We start from the raw sequence: 21,660 nt of genomic DNA on the forward strand, positions 1-21,660 counted from the left end.
CCCGGGCTAGAGGCCGGGGGGGGTGGGGACGGGGGGGAAAGAATATCCAGAGAATGGATGATATATAAGGCCATGAGAATGGATGTGGTCACTTAGTGAATGAGAGGAGACAGAGAAAAAAAGAGGATGAAAGACCAGATATGCAACAGTCCCACACAGCCAGGAGGATGAGGAGGATTCGTGACCAAGATGAGGCGGAGTAGCCAGTGGGGTAAAGGCAAGGTGAAGAAAGTGTCTCCAAAGGCGAATGTGCTTGCTTGCATCACACACAATTTCCCAGTGCCACTGACAGTAGTTCTTTGATCTCATCAGCTGGTATTGCCAAGATTCAAAGCCAGAATATTTGAATTTTTTAGACAAGTTGGATGCTCTCTTATCATTTGTCACCCGCCTTGCGGTACTGGAACCAGGAACTTTCTCTTGAAGGTTAGACCACAACGCATGCTTCACTGCTCAGGCTTCCCCAGCTAGAGCAACTGTGGCTGTATTTAGCTTTGACCCTTCTTTCATCTCAAATCCTTGTATTAGCTAAAACCAAGCTCCTATTCCTCATCACTGCCACCCATGGAGCAGAGCTAGACCTGCTATTCCCAGGAGACATGGCTCACAAGTTTATAAATAACACCAACAGCGGTGTTAAAGGCTAAATACATTTACACATGTGTGGTCACATTGCTTTTTGTTTGCCAACTTCATTTTATATAACCTGGACCAACAAAACCAACAAGAGAGGAAACACACAGGTATAAGGTCAATTCAAGGGTTCAACAAAGTGCTCCCAACGATAGAATCAGCAGATAAAATGCTTCACAGGTTGCTAAGATACCTTAATCTGGGAAAAGAATCAGAATGAAGTTTTTGTTAAGAGGTTTATCATTCCCTATCCTGATCCTTTGATAGAGATAGTCTATAGGAATCTTAGCTTAGCAATTATATGGCTGGTGTAATTGGGAAAAGTTAGAAAAGGGGTTTGAACAGAAAGATAATAGTTTAAGAATTTGAGAAGTCACTTGGGGAGAGTTAGGTCATCTTGAAATTGCTTGAGGCAAGTTTAAGCTGTTTAGAAGATTTTCTCTTTGTGAAGGAAAAAAAAAACTAAGCAATAATATCCCCCTCTCTGGCTTTGCACCTGTTGGACTCGTACTGGTTGAGTAAAACAGTTATAAAATCTCTTTAATTAAGAATAAAGTGATATTAATGAATCTTGTTTTCATTTGCCCTTTGTAAAGAATTCTGGTTTTGCATGTTGTATATGCTGCTACTCACTTCAAGCTCTTTAATTTGCTTTTTACTTGGAAAAGGAAAAAGAGGCTGTTTCAGTCCTCGTTCATTCAAAGCAGTATCGATAGAAAAAATATGCAACCAAATTGCATATTTTAAGGTTTTTTATAAATGTTCATAAACCTATTAAAATTGTAAAACAAAGAACTCACACACCCTTTATTCCAATTTAATTATTTACAACCTCTCCCATTTGCTAGTTATTCTCTTTCTCTATTTCTCTCAATAGCTGGATGAGAGAGAGAGATTTCTCTCAATCGATGAATGAGAGAGAAACGGAAGAGAGAGACAGCAATGTATTTCTTTGTGAAAGTGAGTGACAGACATGGTGACGTTCCATCTCTAATGTTTCATTGTATATTTCCTGAGAACAAAGATACTCTCATGCTTAACCAAAGCACAAAATCAAGACATTTGACATTTATATGGTATTATGATCTAATCTAATCCAGAGTCTATATTCAAAGTGTGTCAATTCTTCCAATAAAATACTATATATAAAGATTATAAATTCTTACAAATCCAGGATCCATTCCAGGATGTCACATTACCTCTAGATATGATGCCTTTTTAATCTCTTTTAATCTGGAATATTTCCTCAGTCTGTATTTGTCATATATGACCTTGACATTTTTGAAGAGTACAGGCCATGGTTTTTAATAACCATAGAGATGTCTAATATATGAAATATAAATGGAGTTACACAGTTGTATCCATTGAGAAGGAATGTCAGTAACCATACCCCAATAACAAGGTGCACACATAGCACCCAGATCTTGGTTTCTAAATACCATTTCCCACTAAAAAGAACCACAATTCCTGGGAGAAATAACTGATTATGATACTGGAGCTTATATTCTACTGGAATGTGAAAAATAAATAAGAAATAATTATATTACACAAGATAATTACAGATTTGAGAGGTCTTATAATGAAATTAAGATGATACGAAAATAAGAGAGAGGTCAACTTTTGTTATGGTGGATAGAGAAGGACTCCTTGAATAAGTGCCATTTAAGTTGAGATCCAAAGAGGAGTCAAAAGGTCAGCCATGTGAAGAATATGGGGAAGAAAATTCTAGGCATAAGAAACATAAAGTAAGAAGACCCTGGTGTAGAAAGCATTCAGTTTGGTCATGGAACAAAGGAAGCCACTATGGCAGGAGCTTGGCACTGAGAGCTACTGATGGAGTGGTGGAGACACTGAGAAGAATGTGTTTGTGACGTTAGACAAGGTTGGAAGGATAGGCACGAATTGTTAAATCAAGCAATTTGGATGCTATTCTTGGTTCAATGGGAAAGTCTTGGAAAGATTTAATATGGATAGTGACATGACTTGATTCATGAGTTACAAGATCACTTTGGCTGCTTTGTTGGAAATAAACTAGAAAGGGTGTGAGAATGGAAGCAGAGACCAGATAGGAGACTACTGTGAAAACCCAAGCAAGACATAATGATGGCCTGTACAAGGGTGCTGTCAACAGAGATTAAAAATTTGGACGGATTTAGATTACATTTTGGAGCTGCAAACACTAGGATTTATCTTAAATGTGTAAGGTGGCTGAGGATAAGGAAAGGTAAAACGGAGATGTCCCAGGTTTCTATCTGAGAATCAAAGAGAAGAAAACCAACAGCTTCATTATGTGCATAATTTTAAGATGTGGTTTAGACACCAAATGGAAATATGAAATAGACAAAAATTCACAAATTCTAAAGGTCCCATGGGATTTTTTTACCTTTTGTATGAGATTAAGATAATAATACTTAAATGAGAACATCTGCATCATTTCATCAAAAATTAAAAATTGAAGGAAATCTTAGTCACCTTCAGATTTTCTGCAAATTTAAATAGCCCTATGTGCTTAAAAAAGATGAAATATTAAGGTTACCTACAATGATTTAAGGGGGAAATTATGAGAAAAATTACTTTTCTAAGATGGTCTGAAGAGCGACAATTGAATAAAGGAGACTATAAGTTAAACATTAGGGATTTTCTGAGCAAGAGTGATTCAAATCAGAATATCTTTTAAGGCCTTATGAAAGCTCCTTCGACTGAGACATTAAAAATGAGACTCTATAAAGCCTAGTTTTAAGAAGGAGAAAAAATATATTACAAGAGAGATAGAATAAATGTTCTAATAATGTTTTTAAAAGTATTATTATTATTTATGAAACCAAATCCAGTGAGTTAAATGTTTCACCCTTTTCCAGGGTAACAACAATAGATCTTTGTGTAATTTCTTACAATTGGTGGAGGTGAAGTTAAATGGGACAGTGTAATTTTTTAAATGCCATTTCTGGAAGTTTTCATAATTCTGAGCAGAAAATATTAAGCTGCATATCTCACATAAAATGGGAATGTGCTAAAGAGAGGTAGGAAAAAATTAGTAATGCTCTGGGGAAAAAAAAAACAAAACAAAACTAGATTTGCCTTTATTTGAGTGAAAGCAAAAACAGATCTTAGAAGAGAATGTGATAACACTTAGCTTTAAAAAATGTAGTTGTTATTAATCAATTAATTTGATCTTAATTGCAAAAAATTCTTTTCAAAAAAACTCTCATGTGAACATAATGTATTCTTTTTTTTTTTAGGCTTATTTACTTATTTTAAAGAGAGAGAGAAGGAGCATGAATGGGAGGAGGGGCAGAGGAAGAGACTCTCAAGCTGATTGCCAGCTGAGCGGGTACCCCAATGCAGGGCTCCATCTCGAGACCCTGAGATCATGACCTGAGCCAAAATCAAGAGTTGGAGGCTTAACCAACTGAACAACCCAAGTGCACCAATATAATGTATTCTTTAAAAACTGATGCATTATTTCCATTTTTAAGGTTAGATGCTGAAATTTTGTATTTATTATTCTCCCATTAATAATTTTACTTCTATTGAAAAGTTGTTTGAGATAAATTGTATTCTTGATACAGAGAATTGGTAATCTTTTCTTTATTGTACAAAGGCACATAAAATATTTTTTCCGTGAAAATTGTTTTAATATACCATTTCTATGAAAGCAGTGATTTCAATTAGAAATAAGTGTGGCATTATTTATGTATTGATACCCCAATTTGTTTCCAAAAGGATTTGAAGCAGAGTGTAACATTATGAATCTGGTAAGCAAAGCATCTCTGTCATCATATACCATTCCACCTCAGTAAAAGGAGAGATGTAAGAGCCCTTTAAATGCCATGAAGAAAAGCAAGAGAAAAATCAATGCTGAAATGAGTAATTGAATGATGTTTGCAGGGGCTGAGTAGGTCATCATTAGGCATGACACGATTGTAACAAAATTCGTAGGGTTATTCAACCTAATGTACATGGTATCCAGTAAGACTAGACATTGCATTTACTACTTAGATTTACATAGTGCTTTAAAGAATCAGAATACAGTCATCAGGCTGATAGAAAGTGGAGGAAGACAGAATAATCAAACAGTATGATAATACAGGGACAATGGGGGCATTGGAATGCAGTAAATACAAGATCTTCTTGAGAATCTCAGAAAACCGCTTTATGGCTAAAAGTAAGACCACAGACCCTATAAAATAGAACAAAAAGCAGAAGAAATACAGCAAATAATGATATTTGAGAGAATTTCTACGTCACATGCTTACAACACAAAGTTCTACCTCGAGAGTAAGATACACAAGCTTATCTAGTACATGATCACTGGTGCAGCATCCACATGAGCATTGTCTTAGTTATCAAATCTTATATCATGAAACCAAAGCAGAGACACCCACTTTATGTGTTTTCCCGTCACCTCCTTTAGGCCCTCTTCTCCGATTGAGATCACATTAACAACAACAACAACAAAAAGCAAACAACTGGACCCCTTAATTTTATCATTGCTTTACTGAGTTTGCTGCTAATGAGAAATCCCTAATTCCTTTTCTGTGACTTTTGAATACACAAATTTCCTGCAACCTTTCCATATACACTCCATTTTCAAACTCACCTCCAGGCCTCCACATTCAACCCAGAGAATAGTTGGGTTTTTGTTTCCTTTTAATTCGGCCTTCCAACACTATTTTTGTGTGCACTCTTGCTCTATATCATTATCTCTCTCTCAGTCTGGGGACCTCCATAAATTGGAAAGGCACACCTTCACTGTTTGAGATGGGATCTCTGTAACCCACCACTAGCGACCATCCTGGGAGGATGTGCAGACACCAAGTATGCCAGCGTAGTCTTACCAGCCAGCCAGCATCCCCTTTCCTGCAGGAATATAAGGAACTGAATTGTCAGACCACAGTTATTATTTTTACACTTTCTCTATGAAGAGCAATTAGCTTACCATGAGTTGGAAAAATGTATGTGTTTATCCAAGACTATGTACTCCATTTTTCTAATTATTCGAAAATTAGTGCGAAGTATTTCAGAATCTACATTTTCAGACTAGGAAGATCTCAATCATCTTGTCCCTGATCTCTAGACCCAAAGTAATGTTAGACGGACCTGAAATAAATTATTCTGGGGATGTACTTATATCAATAAAAATGGGAATATGTCCCAAAGCATTCATACTGCATATCTTTTAAACTTTGCTTTAAGAAGAATCACAACTTGGATATGGAGAGCTATAGAAAGTGTGAGTAAAATTGTTGCCATCTGATAAAAATGGTTTTCCAGATAAAGCAACCTTTAAAAACCTTTTCAAACTTTGAAAGAAAGGCTACCTAAGTCAGAAAAAATCAGACTTTCTTTGGAATGGATTTGATTAATGAATGTTATTCTAATAATTAATTATGTTGCCTTCTAACCTAAAGGACCTTAAAATGGAAATCTGAAAGTCACAATTCTATTTCCTATTCAAATATTATTTTCTACTGGGCCCTGGCCAAAAATTAATTATAGCTTAAATTATAGTTAATTTATTTCTACCTACCTCAAGGTATGTTAGAGTAATTAGTGAGAGCTGAAAAGATTAAACAGAACAGGAAAGTATTATAAAAATTGTGTGTTATGTGTTCTTATTGTAATACGCTGAAACCATATTTATGCATTTCTATAAATTATATTTATATTTCAAATTCGCCACATTTTATAGAATTTAGAATATGATTTTTATATTCTAAAAATAATTCCTGATGAAAACACTGAGTAAATTCAACTTTAAGACCAGTAAAAACAAAAACAAACAAAAAAAACAATCTAAGGCATTTTATCATTTGTTATTTGAACAGTTGTAGTAAACTCACTAGAGAGGAATATGTAGTTGCAACCATCCACTGTATTTTCAAGATGCTCAGCAACCACGAAATGAATTTCACATCAAGACCATAATGAGAAAAAAGATTCCTAAATAATTTCCTATTTCTTGAATTGGATATGAATGAACAGAGAAGGCAGATCATTTCTAAAAACAACATCTCATCCAATGGACTGAATCTTTACAATCTTTGTATTAGGAGCCAACATTTGAAAAAAAGTATGCAATCATTTTGACATATCCAGGCAATACTTATTTTAAATATAGTTCATTTCTTTCAGACAACAACAAACTCTGTTTAGTTTTGTTTTGTTTGTTTCACAAATTAAGTAATAATAGCAACCTTCTCAAGTTCTCCAATGAACTTGTTTCCAGAAAAAAAAAAAAAAGGCATTTTTGTTATCCCTTCAACATCTTCCAGCAGATCCTATATAATTATAGCTATTAGCTCTGTGACCATCCACCAATATTTTTTCTCGTGACAACCCTCCCATCAGTTAAATGAAAAACTTCACTTTTTTAGTTGTTGTTCATATTGTTAGTATTGGACTTAACCACTTTGTGTATGGTTAGTTGTCCATATACCTGATAGATTGGAATCCAGTTGCCCACCTTCTTACTAAAGACATGTCATTTAACCTTTTTCAGCCTCACGTTCTCATGTATAATGTGGGGATAATGATGACATGCCCTTCATAGGGATAAAAAACCATTGAATCAAATAATGAATATAAAGTGTTCACGGCAGTGCCTGACATACAGTAAGTGCTCAATACACGTTTCTGGTTGTTACATGCAAAATATCTACTGTGCTTGACACAGAGTAGATAATTAATAAATTCGAATTCTTACCTTACTCTATATTCCTTTGGTATTTATGGATTCAGTTAGTCCTGAGTATACTACACTGGTTTGTATTACTTTACATTAGAGGTCCCTAATACATTATGGTTCTCTTGTGTGTTTCTCTTTATATACAAAAAAGTTATGTGGTAATACACGCTTGGAAAATGCAGGACAAATTTAAAGAGAGCTCTCAATTTCGTTAATATGTTAATGGACATTATAAATCTCCAATAGCAGCTATGCAGCTTTCTTAATATCTACTTGACCAATTTCCACTTCCACCACCTTTCTTTAAAACAGTCTCTCCAATGTTGCCCTATAATTTTTACCTGCTTGCTTAGTTTTTAATGCCTAGAGACATTAGTTGCATATGGGTTCATCAAGGGAAGTGATTGGACCTCTGATTGCCTCTCCATCTTTTTATAGCCTATGAGTTGGTGACACGTTGGGGATTTTATCTTCAAACATCAACCTGGCTTGCATATTTACACTGTTGACTGATGCAGCCACTCCTTCTCATCTGCTTCTTAGAACCAGCAGTGAGGGAGCCCCCTAAGTATAGGACTCCTGCGACTATTCCCAACCTCTTTGGATATCTGTATGGCTCTATGGCACTGAGTTGTTAGGGAAGCAGAAATCCTGATCCATGAAGAAAATTGCTTCTGCTCTCCTCCTCATTCTTTCCCATGCTCCAGACCGAAAGTGCTAGGCTCCCTGTCAAGTCCTCAATTGGAGGATCAGGTTTTGTGTAAGGAAATCTAACGTGACAGAAATCCTATGAGATTTCCTCCAGAAATTCCTAAGTAGGTGATCCATTAAGGGTGGAATTTTCTACAAGAGTCAGGCATTACCGGGTCTCACTCGGGATTTAAATGGCCCCAAATGACAGCAAAACCTAAATCCCTTGAGGGCTCCTAAAGAATAGGCTTATGAAGAGCTGGAGTGAAATATCTAGGTCTACAAAAAACCTCCGGAGTCACATTTTAAAATATCTGCACAACCAGTTTTGCATATAGGAACAGTAGAAATCTACTGACAAAGTAGTATATGGAAGTACATTTAGGGGAAAGATCATTGTATCTCTTCTCATTAGAACATTTCATAATGAAATGCTCATTACACTTCTCTCTGTATTACAAAGTTTTGCAATTAATATTGATGCATATATACAGATACCTTACGTTCACATAGAGCTACTATAGAAAGAATACCTTGAGGAAGAAATTTTCTAGTAACTCTCAGCCCAGCGATTTTGTTAGTAAACATTTTTAAAAGGCCAAAGGAAAATAAGGGAGGAAAAGATGCTTTCCTTTAACAACATTTCTATATTTTATTTGAGATATAAAAGCAAAAATAAATTAGTCTGACATTCAAACTAAGGAACACCCTCCATCTCGAGATTAAAACTATGATATTTCTGGGTAAGTTTGACAAAATTTGTTGCCAGAGAGCTTTCCACCACTTTGTCACCTGCTCCTCCCTTGTATCCACTAACTATTTTAGGCCTTGGTGAGCTATAGGGCTGGGTGCTCCTCAGCAGCACAGGGATGCAAAAAAAGATAATAGTCCTTAATTTTGTAGTAACTATACTGTCATTGAAGATGAGTTTCAGGGGGAAGAGTGAGTTTTCTGAAGGAGTTTTTGCCTTGAGAGTTGCTTTTGCACACAATGCCACCCTCGGGTGAATATTTTGGAGGGGTTATCTCATGCTAACACCATGCTTCCACCTTTCATTGATTTTTCATCAGAGACAAACAGCACTTTAAACCCTGTATCTTAAAGACTTTTTTAACTTTAGTATATATAAGGGCTTCATCTGTTTTCCAGAGTAGTAACATCTTTGCTGACTAATAAGTACAGCTTTCATGCAATGCTTCAACTCAGATCTTAACGCGTAGCAAGAAAGAAAAGTTGTGCTGCTTGTATGGATCACTTTAATTAAAAAAAAAAAAAATAGAACATTCTTCCTCCAGAATTTTCCTTTTCCAAATACAGCTTGCAAACCAATGGCCACCATACTTGATTTCAAGCGCATTGGTACAGGGTCATCTGTTTGAAGAAAGTGTTACCTCAGCACAAAGACCTCGTGTTTTTATGGCCAAGCGAAGAGCAACATGCTGCAGGGGCCATGTCGGGAACATGCTAGGTGCTGCTTCATTTATTTCAGACCTAATTTTAAGAAAGCAAATTAGCTTAGATTCAGCACTGTTACCATAAATTATAGTTCCTGAGTAGACGAAATTAACTGGGGAAGCAAATGTGAATGAAAATACATTCCCTAAAAGTTCCCCAATTCTGTTTCTGACCATTTAAAAAAGGAAGACAGGATTTGTATTAAGCCCTCCATCAGTAAAATAAAAATAAAAATATTAACCTTTACCATTGGTGTTGCTGGGAATACCTCTCTTTTTATTTCATAGAGGAGTAAACAGTCACATAAAGTATTCATTAATAGCCAGGAAACAAATTAGACTTTCCCTTAGGCAGCCTTAACTAATGCACTCATCTTTATTAGAGAAGGTTTTAATTGAGTAATATTTCAAAAATCAGAACAAACTTAAATATATTTCTCTTTTCACTCTATCCTAATTTGGTACTCAAATCCAACCTGATGGTTCATTTAGACCAATACATTATAACTATCAATACTTGAAATAAATCTTTGACACATTCAAAAATTTTCCTTTTTATTGTCTTAATGAACTGCTTTGCAAGATTTTTTTTTTTCTTTTGCTCTGGAATGTATCAGAATCTTAGAGAAATTAGAACAATAAGAATATACCTATAAATGTATTCACACATAAAAGACATAAAGATAATATATAGCATAGATATGTATATGTGTGTGTATGTGTGTGTATTTGTAATGTTCTACAAGAGATAAACGTATGATAAGTTATTCTGGTAAAATGATTTTCTTAACCACCTTAACTTTAAAAATTTTTTTAATTCTACTTTTTATTTTGAAGTACTGTAAAACTTTAGAGAAAAGTTGCAGTAATACCTGCTCTCATTATCCTCAGCGTACTTACCCACCCAACACACCAACAGCACCGCAAATCCTTGGCCCCTCCCCCTGAGCGCAGTAACTGCACTGGCCAAATCCTCGACCCAGACCAAGGGCAAGCAAAACGGACCAGATTAACTTTTCCAATATCATTTCAATTTTATTGAGGAATGTCGTAAGTTGCCAGATGATTCTTCCACTTCAAGTTAAGATTGTGTAATCTCCATTTCACCCATCCCCTCTTTTCTTGTCAAGTTCTAAGAAAGAATCCTCATCAGAATTTGATCCAGATTACCAGCTCTACATTTTTTTTTCCAAAAGAAGCACCATGAAGTTTGTGAAGTTTTAAATGACAAATTATATTTCTAGTCTTCTTTCACAATCAGTAACTGTAGCAAACACTGGGAGGAAAAAAAAAAAAACATGAGAAAAATATGAGAAAATCAATTTTATATCCGCAATTACAGGAAATAAACTCTATGGCATATTCTTCTTGATTGGATTGGATCTGAATCATCAAATGAAAGACTTTTTATCCATTTGGCTTATTCATAGAATGTGCTTTATTACATCATATAGTAAACTGGAAGATATTGGGCGAGTCTTTTAACTACTCACCAAGGCTCATTTAGTAAAAGACCACCTCTGGTGCTCTATATGTTATGATAGAGGCTTAGAGAAGAAAATGTATTTTATAGCTATTATCAATATTAGTTACAATGCCTTCTTCTGTTGTGCTAAGGAAGATATTTTGTATAAAAATAAAAGAAGCCAGTGACCTAGGAGGTAAATGATTTGCCTAATGTCACAGAGAGGTTGAGCAACAGAGAAAGATCAAACCAGTGGAACACGTTACTCCCATAAATGCATATAATTGATAAGAGAGTTCCTAATCCCTTTGGCACACAGGAAGACGTTACTTATATGTCTTTTGGGGTAAAAAGGGATGTAAAGCCACAGTTGTTGGTTTGTTTTTTTTTTATGTCTCTACCATGGTAGATGGGTACATTTGAATTAAATAAAATCCCTTAGTATCCAGAGAAATCTGCCAAAAAATAAGGTGAAAGGACTACCAAGCTTAATATTTTTTTTTCTTGAATAGGAGGAATGAAGTAAAGTGTTCAGCCACTCTGAAACTGTATCCTAAATGTAAGAAATCATGTTTGTCCCCAAATAAAGTCATATGATAAACACATGTGCTTGTAAAACAGCCCACTCCAAACCACGTACCGAAGTGAAAAGAGTTGAAGATGTATTTTATTTGATGAGCCATATACAAATCTTGGTATATGTTCACAACCTCATTAAATAAATGCAGCTCCTTTGGAACAAACCAAACATGGTCACAAACTTCCTGAGCCTATTTTGGGAAACAGAACTGCTGGGCAAGTTGAGTTCCAGGCCACAGACCAACCACGAGAGCCACAAGTATGGCTGGGGGGATAAATTTGGAAACCCATCGTGCAGAGCCTGGGATATTCCTTGCAGGACTGGGGGCAGACCAGTGAGCAGTCATTCAGAGAATTACCGTATTTATTCATATAGGACATATCTGAAAAGTGGAAGCTAGAACGTTGACACTCTTTCTTGTTCTATACCCTAATGTCACCTGTGGTTGAAAACCAATACTGTAAAATTTGGCTGGCTGGGTGAAACAAATACATTTCAGCTCTGCAAATACACACACACACACACACACAGACACATGGGAAATGTGTCTATTTCTTTTTTTTTTTAAAGATTATATTTATTTATTTGACAGAGAGAGACACAGCGAGAGAGGGAACAAAGTGAGGGCAGCGGGAGAGGGAGAAGCAGGCTCCCCGCAGAGCGGGGAGCTCGATGTGGGGCTCGATCCCAGGACCCTGGGATCATGACCTGAGCCGAAGGCAGACGCTTAACGACTGAGCCACCCAGGTGCCCCGAAATGTGTTTATTTCTAAATAGGATATTAATTTTTGACCTATTCTTATAGGTCAAATATATTATTAATGCCCTGGCATTTTTTAAAGTTTCAGATCAGATTTTCTCCAAGTGTCCAAGGACCTCTGTGGTATGTTGACATATTCCTGGGGATTCAAGTAGTCTCTTAATTTTTTTTTCAATGTTAGGTTTTCACTGCTCTGATAACCTTTAAAAACTTAATACAGCATATTCTGGATCGTCTGGAGGATCCCAAACTGCCATTTGATTTGTGCTTACAAACAAATTGATGCCACATGGTATTTCCAAAGGGGGGAGAAATGGCTTTAATATATAAACCATGCATTCACCCTCAAATGAAGGCCAAATGCTGTCATGATTTACTGTACAAAAGAAGTTTTCACAGCAGTTCCCAAAGGGCAAATCAGGGTGAACTGAATCATCACATAACACATGGTAATGTAGACCTCGCAGTCCCAGCCACAGGGAAGGCTGTAAAGGCAGTTCTTTGTGCCAGGACCTCTGGCTTCCACTTCCATAGCATATTTAGAGCATGCCTCAGGGGTCCAGGGAATCCAGAGATGGCCATCTGCAGCAGGCATCCTGTAGGACGTGTTTTGCAGAAGGCTTTAGCGGAGCACATTTTCATGTAATGGGGGCATACAGAGAAGCTCACCTTTAAGCATAGTACAAAATTATGGAATAGCAAATTTGGGCAAAAATAACTAAAATGAAAGAAATATCCTTGACAGAGGCTTTGTCATGCAAATTAGGTCTATTTAAGAATTCAATGTGCAGCAATTATAGATTAAAAGACTGAGAACTTTCTGGAAGCAGGGATCCCATGCTATTATGCTCAATAACGTTTGAGCACAGTTGTAAGACAGGCTGTAAACGTTGGTGAAACATGGTCCTTACCCTTCAGGTACTGACATTTTAAGGAAGAAGACAATCTCCTAAAGAACTAATTTCAATACAGTTTGGATGCTATGGAAGAAAGAGAAGAGCACTTTTCTAGCCTGATACAAAAGAAGAACCAAATAATCAGGAACCAAAGCTGGCTCATGAAGATGGGCATCAGAAAGAGAAGTGGAATCACAGAATTCAAGAGATAAAAAGAAGAGTATCACACCCCAAGTCCACAGTAGAGGCACTGCCCTAATGAGAAAGGATTGGTTCTTCTGCTTAAAACACCAACACACACTGAGCAGGAATGACATTTCCGGTCACTACACTTTCTTGGCACATTGTACTTGATTCAGAGTCTGAGGGTCAGTCTTCTCAACTCATCCAGCTGTTCTTCTTGTAAAGTCGCAAAGTATAAGTATACCAATAACACATTTTTTAAAAGTAGCGACAAACAATCCAAGCATCTGAGGGTATTTTTAGTTATTTCAAAGGGCACTGCAAAATCTTACATACAATTCTCACTCTTCAAAATTCAAAAAAAAAAATATTCGGGAGAATTATTTTTAATTTGAGTTACAACTTATTATGTCCTTAAAAATGGAGAAAAGGTGGTGTCTTCTGAAGTTAGCTCAAGAATCAGAACAATTAAGATTGAAATTGTGCTCAACCTATGAGAGTTGTGTGGCTTTGTGAACTATTCGTATAGCCCAGATTGCCAGACATATCTCCAAGAACTACATTTAAGTTTTTCATTCTCACTCGAGAGTAACTTATAAATAGTGAGGGCTAAAAAAGTCTTCTGCCTCTGCTGCTTTAAGGTCAATGCCACAAATCAGCCTGGAAAACCAAAATCCAATGGGTCCAAAGAGCCCCTTGTAGTTTGGATGCTTACAGCTTTCAGCCGAAAGCCTAGTGATCACGAATAAGCAAGTTGCAGCACAAAATGGAAAAGGTCGCAAGCTTCAAAGTGAATTCTAAGAAATGGGATCTTGAGCTGAAAGTACTCTGGAAATCTGATGAAGTTCAATAGCTAAGAATCTGACATCAGTTTCAATAAATTGGAAACTGTGAACTTATTTACAACAGTAACAATTCTCCCCAGCCCCACCCAAACTCGTGGGATTCTTTTGTAATTTAGACACGGAGAATCGTGTAATAAAAACCCAGAGAAGATAAATGTATAACATAAAAAGATCAGTCCTAATTGCAGTTTATGTTGGTGTTGGGTAAGAATTTTGCCTTCTGGAAGGTTATCCAAACCAAATTCTGGACCCTTGGAGAGTGTTCTGCTTTATTTATTGTTCTGCAATATTGCCTTGCCTTTATCCAGTGTTTTTTGTACTTAAGAAATATTTTGTGCATGTCCCATTTTTGTAGCATAGCTGCTGATTTCGGTGAAAAAAGGGATGGTGGGGTATTTATTCGTGTATATATTGTTCTTTTCGTTTTGCATTCTTTAATGATAAAAACCTTATAACTTCATTCCCCTAGGTAGTGATAGAAGTCAGGTAGAAATTATTTAAAAGAAAAAAAATGAGATTAATATTTTAGTTTGAATGGCAAAAACAGAGGGAACTTAGGCAGTATAAAAGGGTCATGTATTCACAGGCAAGATTATCTGTAGTGTTTTATCTTCATAAACATAACTGAAAAAATGATTTAGAATTATTTGAAATAAATAGGTAACTTGCTAAAACTAAATTGTTTAAAACAAAATTAAAAATTATCCATTAGATCTTTTTACTTTTTTGTCTTTTAGTCATCTTACCTCTTTCTTGGAATCTCATTCTGTAAGCATGTCTTATTAATGTTCTATTAATAAGCATTCACTTAAAACATGACTGATTAAAAAGTAGACCTGATTTTAAGTAAGTGTTCTGAAAATGTTTCATTTATTAAATTCACTGAGGTTTAAGTTCCCATTTGTATAGCTAGAGGGTAAATTATAGATACTCATGCTTGTTTTATCATTATAATGAAAGCATTACTTATATTTGCAACACTAATTAAAATTCTGTTCTGACCCATATAAATTCAGCCTCTCCTTCAAATAGATTATTTTCAAATCTTTATATAAACTTTACTATATATGGATATGATAATGAAAGTATCTATCTTTAATACAACATAATCAAAGTTAAGAGAAAGTAAAAATTAGGTTCAGACGTTTTAATACTGCAGGGTACATTTTTAGTACCCTACAGAGAGAATTAGTCACACGACTCCCATTAACTTTAATGGAACCTGTATGGGAAAATTGTATGCTGAAATTCTTAGGAAGTTAAACATCAGTGGAGTTCACTAGTTTCATTTTTCCTCTTTGGAACTTTAGTTTTGACTACTTTTACTTTCTAATGGTCTAGAGGGAAGACCTATCAATAAAAATGATTAACATAAATGTTTTCCAAGTTATAGAGGCCTACATTTTTTAATGCATTGGCCCAGAAGTTAGAAATCTGCAAACAATGCTTAATAGCATTTGAGACTCAATTAGCAAGTAAATTCAACTAAAGAACATAGTTTTTAATATGAACATCATAGTGTTCTTTAAATATGAATATTATAGCACTTGTTGTCCCCTAGGGCTCATTCATTTTTCACATTCCTATTTGCAATTACAATAGCAAAATCAATGACTTTACAAACATTTTCAATATAATAAATATTAAAATTTATTTTACCTTTGTATCAACCTAGTAAGTCTTTATATTTGACATGAAATATATTTGGAATTCTATTTATCGGTCTTATTAAAATATTGTATACAGTACTTGGGCACTCTTGAGAAAGAAACATATGTGGACAATTAAAAATTAAAACATCATCACAGGAGCAAGAGGAACCTAACTGTTCTTCACCACTATCAGCAATATCTTTCCACAATTATAAATCCAATCACCTGACTATGCAGTGAAGTTATGATCAGTTAACAAATCCATTCAAAAGCATTTAGTATAATATTGAATTTACATTCCTCACACAGAATATGAAAAGAGACAAATGAAGATTCCTCTAATGTCAACTCATCCAGGATGTTCATAGCACTCCTAAAAGTGGAAAGAACTAGGTATCTCTCAATTTTCTCTTTTCTCTATCAAATAGATCTACCTAAATTTAGAATTTTTAGAAATTCACCATTTAAAAAATTAACTTAAAAAAATTTTTAAAAGAACACTCAGTGTGAACTCAGGGAATCTTCCATTTTTACCTTACTTGGGCATCTAAATAACCAAAACTGGATTCATCAGACAAAAAACATGGTTTAATCAGGAAAAAAAGCAGACATTAAAAAGAGCATTGACAATTAACATCATAAATAATTTCATCTTGGATAATGATCCATAAACAAACAAAGAAAAAAAGATTGGTCAAATAAAATCTGTTACATAAGCGAAGTTTCCTATAAAAACATTAGGTGGTTATCATGTGAACCTTCGAGTCATGTATGCCATCAATGAATATTAGTGCTGCAAGAAACATTAGCTATCGAGTCTACATCAGCATTTGTTTTCTTACTTAAGTAGGCTTTACACCCAGTGTAGGGCTTCAACTCACGCCGCCAAGATCAAGAGTCACATGCTCTACTCGCTGAGCCAGCCAGGAACCCCCATGCCATGATTTTTAAAGTGAAGAAAATGAGCCTCCAAGAAGTGATTATCCTAAGGTCTTCCAGCTATTTAATTGCAAGCAAAATCAGAATCAAAATCTCTTGACTCCATTCATTCATTGAATAATTTTTTTCTGAGCACCTACGATGGCCTTACACAACATTAGGAAATGGGTTAAAGTGATGAACAAAGATCCTTGCCATTTTGGATCTGATATTCTAAATAAAGAGATAAAACAAAGAAGGAAATAAATAAAGCAAAAAGACAATTTCAGATTTGGTGCATACTCAAAAGGATTTGGTGTAACTTTTACCAACTAAGAATGCAGCTATTTGATAGTATTTCTCTTCTTAACTCTTGATATTTCTTTCCTCCTTTTGAAGTTAAAAATAAAGAGAGATTTATCAGTGATCTACCTTTCATCCATCTTAGTGGTCAAGTTCTCTCAAAAGATAGACACATATTCATGAAACACATCGATATTTGCCATGCTTCATCACACTCATATTATGTTTGTCAACTGTTAAACATGTCTACTTTTATTAGAGTTTTCCATATTTGACTTCTGCAGTTTTTGGACTTTTGAGTGTGTCCCTGTGTCATAGAAGAAGTTCAAAGACTGAAAACCCAAGACCACGTGCTAAAAATAATTTCAGAAAGATGTATGGGTAAGGATTCTCTTCCAGAGTAAAATGGTGGTCCCTCCATGGTTATTTCTCATTCCCTGTGATTTTTCTGTGTAGAGAACAAAAGAGAGTTTGAAAGATGAGGTGGGGTGTGAATCTGGCTGCTTGTAATTCTATGAAATTATACTGACTGTCTTGTCTTCAATGTCAGACAGTAAAACTGCTTCATCTAACTAGCAAAAGAGATGCTCAGTGCTTTTGTCTTTCATTTTTTCTTAATGCATAATTTATGTATGGCCCATTTATTAATAACCATGAAGTGTTGTACCTGGAAATCTGCTCACAAAAGAACAGAATATACAGAATTAAAATGAAAGTAGATATTATCTTTATATTAAAAAAAAAAACCTGTCCTAGTTAATTCTTTCTGAGAATGTTGGATAAAATCCAACAGAAATTATTCAATTATTAATATAACCATATTTATCAAATTAAACAAGAATTCCAACTACATCCTGGTTACTGATAAATCCCAAGGGGAATAAAACATTTTTCATAATGACATATTCTACCTAGAAGAGAAAATATTCCAATAAAGCACCATTTCTGGGAGTTCCTTGAAGGCAGAGGAACTTTATTATTCATCTTGTATGTATTTTCCTTGCTTAACTTAATGGCATTACATTGCAATGATGATAAAATCTGCAATAGCTAATATTTATGAAATAATTAGTATTTGTGAGGCAACAATCTTCTAAGTCAGGTACTATTATCATGTCATGTTACCAATGAAGAGAGTTTAAATATTTTGCCCAATGTCACTCAGTTAATGAGAGGAAGAGCTGGGATTTGAGCTGAAGCATCTGACTCCAGAAGGCACCTTTTTAACCATTAACTCTAGTATTTTCCACAGCTTCTTTAGAAAGGAAATTTAAAAATACATTTAAATTAAATTGAAATCCTGATAGATTTAGCCTTCCGGATATAAGCCATTAAGAAGACAAACTTCTGGATAAATGTTGGGGTAAACAGTAGAACATTTAGTTCACTGAATAATTCTATGTATTCCAAACATTCTGGGCCTTGTAGAGGTCTAGTGCTGAGAAAGGATTTTAGCAATCATTCCAGTCCAATCCCTTCCATTTTCAGATGTGGACATAAACCCTTCTGCAACCAGAGAGGTGACTTGGGTTACTGAGTGCCATACAACTTGCTAATAGCCAAACCAAATTTCCTAGTTTCCAAGTAAAAATGTTTGAATTACACCTTAACTGTCCCTATTTTTGTTTATGTATTTCTTTGAAAGTGAATTATACCTAGACTGTTGCTTTATGTAATATGGCAGACAGAATCCTAAAGTGCCCTCTATTCTATCATCCCTACCTCCTGATGCCCATGACCTTATGTGATCTCCTTTTCCTAAGTGTGGATGAGATCTATGATGTGCTCTTCACCAACAGAATATGGTAAAGACAAAGGAATGTATTACTGACATGTATGTGTTTATTTGATTACTTACATAAGGTCATAGCTTGAATTTTGCAGGAGCCTCTCTTGCTCTTTCTGGTTTTGATGAAGCAAGCAGTCACACTGGAAAGCCCATGTGGTAAGGAACTGAGGGGAGCTACCAGCCAATGGCCTGTAAGGACCTCCAGTTAACAGGTACCAAGATGAGGCCTTCAGTCCTACACCCACAGTGAAATGAGTTACAGCAGTAACCTAAGTGAATTTGCAAATGAATCCTTCCCTAGTTAAACGTTCACATGAGAACTCAACCCTCAGCAATGCCTCCACAGCAGTCTTTCAGAGGACACAGCTAATCTGTGTTTAGACTCTCAATCACAGAGATTGTTAGATAATGAATGTCTGGCCCTTTTAGAGCAATTTCAGAGTCCAGAGTGCTCACCATTACACGATGGAACCCCTACTAGAGCAATTTCAAACCACCCTTTTAGAGCAGTTTCTTACACAACAACAGAAATTTAATACATGTAGTCATCTTTATTATGGCAAGAATCTGACACTGCATTTAATTAATGTCAAATTAAGTTTAGCTAGGCAAAAAGTTTACTTTTTCTGTAACAGGAGAATCTCAATAAATACTATTGAATGAAGGAGTGATAAAAACATCTTTAATATAACATCAGTAAGGAAAAAGTGAGATCTGATCATGATATTAATTTTTTTTTCATTTATTGTTTAAAAATACCACTCATCCTTTATTTGTATGTACATAGAGAATGAAGTTGCAGTCAAAATGGCTTTGGTTTGAATCTCAAGATTAGAAAGGAAGAAATGACTTAGCCTCTGGAGATTTTTTGTGAGTTTTTTACATATGTTGTATGCATAATGCTATCATAGCTCCTTCTGTCACTTTAGGGCCAGGGCTATAAAGCATTCCTCACTGTGGCTTTTTAACAATCATTCCATGTTTAAGTTCATTTAAAAAACTGCTTTTGACTAAATTCTTCATTTTAAAAACTTTACATTATCCTTGAATAGGCATTTATTTTCTTCCTACGTTTTTCAGGCATCCTATAAAACCTAGTAAAAAGTCTTCAAAAACCAACTAGCTATGAAAAACAGATATGTGGATTTGAGTGTTCAATGAAAATGCTAGCCTGTTTTTTTTTTTTAAATGTGACTATCCATAAAATTAAGATACACTAGAGCTATTTCTATAGTTATCATTTGTCATTGACTGTAACATTACTAGGATTATAGGCAAGTAAAGTTAAATTACAGTAGCCATTAGAACAATCTTAAATTTAAAACATAAGGCCTTCATTTTGTATCCTTAAAAGGAATTTGCAAAACTATTTGGTTTCCAGGCATATAATATTTCTGGTGTTGTGGCTAATGAGAGCGATCTTACCTATATTAAAAAAAAAAAAATTTTTTTAATGATCTAGTTTGCTTCATTTTACAAGTGAAATATTGAAGTGCAGGGAGGGACCAATTCAAGGACAAGAAAATGGTCAGTGACAGAAGAGCATTGACCTGATGCGATCCCCAGGACCCCAGGATCATGACCTGAGCCAAAGGCAGAAGCCTAACACACTGAGCCACCCAGACACCCTGGCATCCTATTCTCCTGAATTTTACTAAAAAGCAAAGACCTCTAATTTCTTGTGCACTAATCAAACATTAGTAATAGAAAGAGTCACAAAGGTAGAACGTACCATTTATTTGTTCCTGTCTTATCTTAAAATACAAGGACCTAAATATGAGAAATCTTATTTTCCATGTATAGATTTATGCATTCTGATGTACCAGGGATACCAAGTAAAGGTTAAAAAAAGGAAATTGGAAGCAATCATCTCCCAAAAGAAAGGGACAAATCTTAAGAAATCATGGTGGTGGAGGAGTAGGTATATGTCATGTCAACACATCAAATAATTTTTGAAAATTAATTTATTAATAAATAGCTAGTGGGATTCATTGTGTCTGCTGAATCTGAATCATTACCTTCTATATTTTCGAAAAAAACTCGAGAGTTACCATTCATCATTCTAACCACACATAATGAAAACCAGAATATTAAAAATAATGAAATTTGAAAAAAAACATAGAAATTCAAAAATTTTAAATTAATTATAGATTAATGATAACTCATGAAACAGTTCAGAATTTATTCCTGAATATTATAAATTATGTATCAATTTAGCAATTTACAATATTTCTAGATGTTACGTATACTATATTAGATGAAAAAGTAAAACAACTATGAGAACTTAAAATAATTTTAGAAAGTCCAAAATAACCAAATGCTGTCCTATGTTAATGTGTATTCACATTTAAAATTGAAAATCTACATTTTTAGGGTTGCTTTTTACCCATTCCAGAATGCAATATTGCATTTTTCTTATTCTATTTAGGCAAAAGAGTAAAAGTGTATAGAAAAGGGAACATACTCTTTTTTTTTTTTTTTTTTTAGAGAGAGGTGGAGGGGCAGGGGGAGAGGAAGAGAATCTTAAAGCAGGCTCCACACCCAGCTCAGAGCCCAACAGGGGTGGGGGAGGAGGGGATGTGGAGGCTCAGTCTCACAACCCTGAGATCATGACCTGAGCCCAAGTCAAGAGTCAGACGCTTAAGCGACTGAGCCACCCGGGCGTCCCAGAACATAATTTTTTTTTAAGGTAACTTTTGGGATACAAAAGTAATTGGAAAAACTGAAAATAATATTTTACCAACAGTACTTTAAAAGCAGACCTCCTGAAAACCAGTTTCAGTGGTAACACTGGGGCATCAGTT

At 35.1% G+C, this 21,660-nt stretch overlaps 1 long non-coding RNA gene across 5 annotated transcripts in view; it reads right to left on the reverse strand.

Moving 5' to 3' along the window:
- Positions 1-10,474: 10,474 nt before the first annotated feature.
- The window catches only part of LOC118014938, a 48,339-nt gene continuing 37,153 nt past the window's right edge, over positions 10,475-21,660 (reverse strand). For all 5 annotated transcript variants that reach the window (XR_004680427.1, XR_004680426.1, XR_004680424.1 and 2 more), the window contains one exon: positions 10,475-10,741. This is a non-coding gene — a long non-coding RNA (uncharacterized LOC118014938). The remainder of the gene's footprint in view (positions 10,742-21,660) is intronic.

This window comes from Mirounga leonina, unplaced genomic scaffold (genome assembly GCF_011800145.1).
Source record: "Mirounga leonina isolate KUSES-001 unplaced genomic scaffold, KU_Mleo_1.0 Mir_165, whole genome shotgun sequence".
NCBI lineage: Eukaryota > Metazoa > Chordata > Mammalia > Carnivora > Phocidae > Mirounga > Mirounga leonina.